The sequence below is a fragment of the Aegilops tauschii genome, chromosome 3, assembly GCF_002575655.3.
Source record: "Aegilops tauschii subsp. strangulata cultivar AL8/78 chromosome 3, Aet v6.0, whole genome shotgun sequence".
NCBI lineage: Eukaryota > Viridiplantae > Streptophyta > Magnoliopsida > Poales > Poaceae > Aegilops > Aegilops tauschii.
The window spans coordinates 541,184,980-541,192,030 of NC_053037.3; positions in this window are offsets into that span (position 1 = coordinate 541,184,980).

Consider the following 7,051-nt stretch of genomic DNA (forward strand, 5'->3'; position numbering starts at 1 on the left):
TCTCCGGTGACCTCGGCCCTCCTCTCCGGCGAACTCCTCTCCGGCAAAAGAACACGGCAAAAGAACGTACAAGATCCAAAAACGAGAACAAAATTTGAAAAAAAAACGAGCAAAAAAATGAGCAAAAAATGGGCAAAAAAATCGCGATCCAGATCCAAATTCAAAATTCAAAAATAGCAATGGCGCACGGTGGGGGTTAGACGGCGCGCCACTACTATTTTCCCGCCTTCAAAATTCAAAAATACTAATGGCGCACCGTGGCCTATACTAATGGTGCACCAGTGGTGCGCCATTAGTATACCAGATACTAATGGCGCACCAGTGGTGCGCCATTAGTAAAAAATACTAGTGGCGTGGTACTAGTGGCGCACCAGTAGTGCGCCATTAGTAGGCAAAACCGGTGCGCCACTAGTAGGCCTTTTCCTAGTAGTGTAGGGATCAAACCCTAACAAAACTAACTCGATTACATGATAAATCTCATCCAACCCATCACCGTCCAGCAAACCTATGATGGAATTAATCATGCACGGCGGGTAGCATCATGAAATTGGTGATGGAGGATGGTTGATGATGACGATGGCGACGGATTCCCCTCTCCGGAGCCCCGAACGGACTCCAGATCAGCCCTCCCGAGAGAGTTTAGGGCTTGGCAGCGGCTCCCTATCGTAAAACGCAATGAATCCTTCTCTCTAATTTTTTTCTCCCCGAACGTGAATATATAGAGTTGGAGTTGAGGTCGGTGGAGCTCCAAGGGGCCCACGAGGCAGGGGGCGCGCCCAGGGGGCAGGCGCGCCTCCCACCCTCGTGGACAGGGTGTGGGCCCCTGGCCTTGATTCTTTTGCCAGTATTTTTTATTATTTCCAAAAATAATCTCCGTGAAATTTTAGGTCATTCTGAGAACTTCTGTTTCTGCACAAAAATAACACCATGGCAATTCTGCTAAAAACAGCGTCAGTCCGGGTTAGTTCCATTCAAATCATGCAAGTTAGAGTCCAAAACAAGGGCAAAAGTATTTGGAAAAGTAGATACGACGGAGACGTATCAGCGTTCCGCAATAATTGCATGGACGAAGAAATCCTCAACGCCATCAACCGCCGTCGTATACTACACTTCGCTGACTTGGCAACTATTGTACAGCGCAATGGAAAGCGCCTGGAAAACTCAGACAACCTGTTGGGAATCATCGGTCCCCACTCAACCCCTCATCCAGGCGAAAAGGGCGCACCCTTATAACACGCTCGGTTCAATAGTAAAGAAATACAAGTCCAGTATGGGGCGCGGAACCGTTCTGGAAGGATGGCTCGATGGGCCATGCAAAATACACGCAACACCGGATAACATACCAACACATAGCCTTAGAGCATGTTGGATACTCCGGCAAGTGGCCAAGAGCGGCGAGGATATCCTATCCAAGAATACCCCAGAACAACACCCCCTAGAAGACGATGACCCTAAGGTATGACGGTCTTCGAGACATTCACCTCAAACAATAGGCGCAAAAGGGCACTCCGCGAACTCACCGAAGTCTGTCAAATAGCAGCAATAAACCCTTGGAACGACACGGCTATAACCTTTAATGTCAGTGACGAACCAAAATACAGGACAGTCCGAGCACCAGCCGCCTTGGTCCTCAGTCCAATCATGGACGGCTTTCGGCTCACCAAGGTTCTCATGGACGGAGGCAGCGGACTAAACCTTATCTATGAAGACACACTCCACAAAATGGAAATAGACAGGAGCTGCATCGAGCAAAGCAACACGACCTTCCGAGGAATCATTCCCAGTCGGGAGGCACGGTGTGCGGGAAAAATAACACTCGACGTGGTATTCGGCACGCCGGAGAATTATCGGTCCGAAGAAATAACCTTCCAAGTTGTCCCTTTCAACAGCGGATATCACGCCCTCTTGGGGCGAGAGGCATTTACACGCTTCCAAGTTGTACCTCATTACGGGTACATGAAGCTTAAGATGCCCGGGCGCAACAGCATAATCACTCTCGCCAGTGATCCGGACATAGCACTCCGCGTCGAAAATAAAACTGCATCCCTATCCCTTGAGGCATTATCTGAAGCCCTCGCGCCCGAAGAATTAACCGCACTGCGCTCCATGGTGGACAAGGACGATGTGATCTTAGACAAACGCCCCAAATCCACCTCATTCAAGCCAGCGGAGGAAATAGTCAAATTCCAGGTCCATCCAACGGACCCCAAGAAGACAGCATCTATTGGGGCACAATTAGACCCAACGGTTGACGCCGCGCTACGGGATTCCTTCGCGAAAACTGGGATATATTCGCCTGGCACCCTTCTGACATGCCAGGAATCCCGCGCAAGCTGGCCGAACACAGCCTCAATATATTAAAGGGATATAAACCGGTCAAACAAACACTGCGGTGCTTTTCCGAACCCAAACGCCAAGCCATGGGAGAGGAGCTAGCCAAGCTAATCGAAGCCGGATTCATTAGAGAAATAAAACACCCGGACTGGCTGGCAAACCTGGTGATGGTACCAAAGAAGGATAAATCCTGGCGCTTGTGCGTTGATTTTAAAGACCTCAATAAGGCTTGCCCTAAGGATCCCTTCCCCCTCCCCCGCATTGATCGAATCATTGATGCTACCGCAGGACACGACTCACTGTGTTTCCTCGACGCGTATTCGGGATACCATCAAATCAAAATGAAGGAGTCCGATCAAGCTGCAACAGCATTCATCACCCCATATGGGCCATTCTGCTTCAACACCATGCCCTTCGGGCTCAAGAACGCCGGGGCCACCTACCAACACATGATCCAAACATGCCTGGAGAAACAGATTGGAAAGACAGCCGAAGCCTATGTGGACGACATCGTAATCATGACAAGGCACGTCGAAACACTAATAGACGACCTACGCCTCACATTTGACAACCTCCGTGCATATGACATCAAGCTCAATCCGGAAAAGTGTGTTTTTGGCGTCCCCGCAGGAAAGCTGCTGGGCTTCATCGTTTCCAATAGAGGAATTGAAGCAAATCCAGCCAAAATCCAAGCTCTGTCACAATTGGCTACGCCAACAGACCTTAAACAAGTCCAAAAACTCGCAGGTTGCATGGCAGCTCTAAGCCGCTTTATCTCTAGATTGGGAGAAAAGGCACTGCCACTCTATCGCCTCCTACGGCGAACCGATCACTTCGAGTGGACGGACGCGGCAACAGCCGGACTGGAAGAAATAAAAACCTTTCTAGCGAGCAACCTAGTCTTGGCCGCGCCAAACGTCGACGAACCCATGTTACTATACATATCGGCAACAGATCAAGTGGTGAGCGTCGTGCTCGTCGTTGAACGAGAATGGGACGGACACAAATTCCCGCTTCAGAAGCCAGTATACTACGTATCCACTGTCCTTACGCCATGCAAATCCCGGTACCCCCATTATCAAAAGATAGCATGCGCGGTCTTCATGGCATCCCGAAAGCTACGACACTACTTCCAGGAGTGTCCGATCATGGTGGCTTCCGAAGTACCACTCAACAACATAATAAACAACCGCGATGCCACGGGCCGGATTGCCAAATGGGCCATTGAGCTCCTTCCATTTGATATTACATACAAACCACGTCGAGCTATTAAATCCCAAGTACTGGCTGACTTCGTCGCTGAATGGACAGAGGCCGAACTCCCTAAAGAGTACGGCACATATTCCAATTGGGTTATGTATTTTGATGGCTCCAAAATATTGGCAGGGCTAGGAGCGGGCATCATTTTAACGTCCCCCACTGGAGACATCGTTCAGTAGGTACTCCAAATACTATATACAGACTCCAATAACGCAGCCGAATACGAGGCCTTATTGCATGGTCTCTGAATGGCTGTCTCCATGGGTATACAGCGCCTGGAAGTGCGCGGGGACTCAAACCTCGCAATATCTCAAATAAATGGAGACTTCGACGCCAAAGATCTAGAGATGGCGGCTTACGTAATGCCGTCCTAAAAATGTCGGCTCGGTTCGAGGGACTCGAGTTCCATCACGTGGCCCGAGAAAGTAATCAAGCGGCGGACGTTCCTGCTCGTATCGGCGCCAAGCGCGACCCCGTCCCACCTAACATCTTTCTGGAAAGGCTTTTTAAGCCATCCATGGTGTGGCAGGGGGAAAGCGGCAACACTAGTCCGGATCCGAACACAACCCAAGATTCCAAACACACCGATATCATCGGAGGCTTAGCCACCGAAATAACACCGTCGGCCCATCTCATTATGGCAGTCATTGCCCCATGGACCGAACCCTTCCTGGCCTACCTTAATAGGAAGGAACTTCCTGAGGACCAGAATGAGGCCCGCCGCATTGTCCGGCGTTCGAAGGCCTACAAGGTTCACGACGGAGAGCTCTACAAGAAAAGCGCTACCGGAGTCCTTCAAAGATGTATCTCCGAGGAGGAGGGGCGGAAGCACCTGGCTGAGATTCATGCCGGTCTCGGCGGGCACCACGCCGCAGCTCGGGCCCTTGTTAGCAAGGCCTTCCGTATAGGGTTTTATTGGCCGACGGCCCAAGCAGATGCACAGGACCTTGTCCAACGTTGCGTCGGATGCCAACTCTTCGCCAACCAAAGCCATATGCCCCCCACTACCCTACAAACAATCCCCATCACTTGGCCTTTTGCGGTCTGGGGACTGGATATGGTTGGACCCCTTAAAGGAGGAAGCCATAAGAAAAATATCTGCTGGTCATGGTGGATAAATTCACTAAGTGGATAGAGGCCAAACCAGTTAAAACGGCCGACTCCGGGCCGGTGATAGAATTTATATCCGGCGTCGTACACCGTTATGGTGTTCCACACAACATCATCACTGATAATGGCTCCAACTTCACAGCCGACGATGTGAAAGCCTGGTGCGCTAATTTGAGCATCAAGCTCGATTACGCCTCTGTCTATCATCCCCAGACAAACGGTCAAGTCGAACGGGCCAACGGTCTTATTATGAGCGGCATCAAACCCAGGCTGGTGCGGTCTTTGGAGGAATCAGACAAACACTGGGTTGAGGAGCTTGACTCCATACTCTGGGGGCTGCGGACCAAGCCCAATCGCACTACTGGATACACACCTTTTTTTATGGTGTACGGCGCAGAGGCTGTGCTACCCTGCGACATTATACATGACTCACCTCGGGTGCGCATGTACGAAGAGAGAGAGGCCGAGCTCGATTGGCAGGACAGCCTAGACGCCTTGGAGGAGGAACGTGACATTGCACAAGCCCGTTCCGCATTTTATCAACAACAGGCCCGCAGATATCAAAGCAGAGAAGTACGGGCCAAGACTTATAACATTGGCGAACTCGTTCTACGCGTGCCGGAGAAGAAAAAGGACAAACTCAAGCCCAAATGGGAGGGTCCCTTCATCATTAACGAAGTTCTCACCGGAGGAGCGTACCGCCTGCGTGATGCGTCAGACAATCGCCTCGAGCCGAACCCCTGGAACGCGGCCAGACTCCGAAGATTCTATGCCTAAGCGCCGAACTCTTTGTTCGTCTCCTTCTCCCTGCTGTTTCCATAATACCTTTTTTCTTCTTTCTCTCTCTTTTCATTTTTTCTCTTCAGCCTTACAGCTTTTGTGCGGTTAGACCGTGCACGCCTAACGCACGCATCTTCCAAAATGTACGTCCATTATACCTGGGGGCTTCTTGATCAGAAGCTTGCTATTATTATTCCCCGAGCATCAAGATCACATATGCGCTTTTTCCATATGTACCTTTTCTTCACCATTATATGCATCGATATGACTTAAGTTTTGGCCAAGCTGGGTTGCCTGGCTCTAGTGCTTATGCCCTACGTTCCCGTTAGTTCGGCTAGGGCATAAAGGGAGCACCTCTGCGATTGTTACTGTCGGGTCATCCGGATGTGTACCTCAGACTGAGTGAAGCCGAAAGCTAGCGTTCTTAAGGGAATATTCGGTCGGTGGATTAAAGACGATTTTTTTGCATTTACTACATTGTGAACCCCCAGAAGTTAAAACATGTTGCGTTTTTTTTTTCAATCACAGTTCGGACATGCGCATTAACGCATGCACACCCAGGGAAAGGAACCCTTAACGGAACTATGCTCTCTGGAAGATGTTTCTTACAATCTTAATGTAATATAACATAGCTAGCCGGATACTTGTTTGTTCAAGCAACTATGACCCCTACACCGGGTTTCCATGCATACCCGGTCTACTCGGCCGCTCTGGTATTCGGAAATACTCCACACCTTCGGGTCCAGAGGTTGAAGCGAAAAGGTCTGCCATGACAATCATTTTACAATTCAGCTAGAGTTACATATGCAAAGGAAAGTACATAGTCACTTAGGACTCAAAAACTTCCTCCTCTATACCGTCCAACAGGCTATCTAACTTACAATGCTGCTGGCAATACTTGGCGACTACTTTTACTTGGTCATATACCAAACTAATGGGAACTTCTTTCCCATCTGACCCTAGAGGTCCGACCCAAGCCATATGATTCGGATCAATCTTGGTGTACTGCGTTTTCACCATGGCCCAGGCCTCTCGCGCACCTTCCCGGCAGGCCGATATTTTCCACAATCGAGAGCGCCGCCGCACTCCCTTGAATAGCTCTTGGAGCTCCTCCATCTTTCCTGGACGAGAGGAAGATGGCCACAAGGCCTTGGCAACGCTTCGCATCGCCTTCCGAGCTTGTTCATGCATGCGCGACAGCTCTTGTAGAAGATTGCCCGAGAATCAGGACATCTCCTCTTCGGGACGGCCCGTCAGCATACCTACAAACATAACTCTATCAGTACCTTTAATCTCCGAACTATCACAAGGTAAGTTCGGACACATACTGAATATGCCGCCTCGCAGCCTTTTGTTCTCCTTTACGGAGTCGGCCAATTGGGCCCGCACATCTTTCAGTTCTTCGCCCAGCTAGGTGTTTGAATCTTGGAGTTTGTTTTTCTCCTGTCTGACTCGGGCCAGCACCCGCTCGCCTGCGGCATGTAGTCTTTTTGACTCTTTTTCCTCCAGTTGATCTGACGATCCTGTTATACGATAAGCCGCAGTGTTAACACAGTCGCTATCCAAT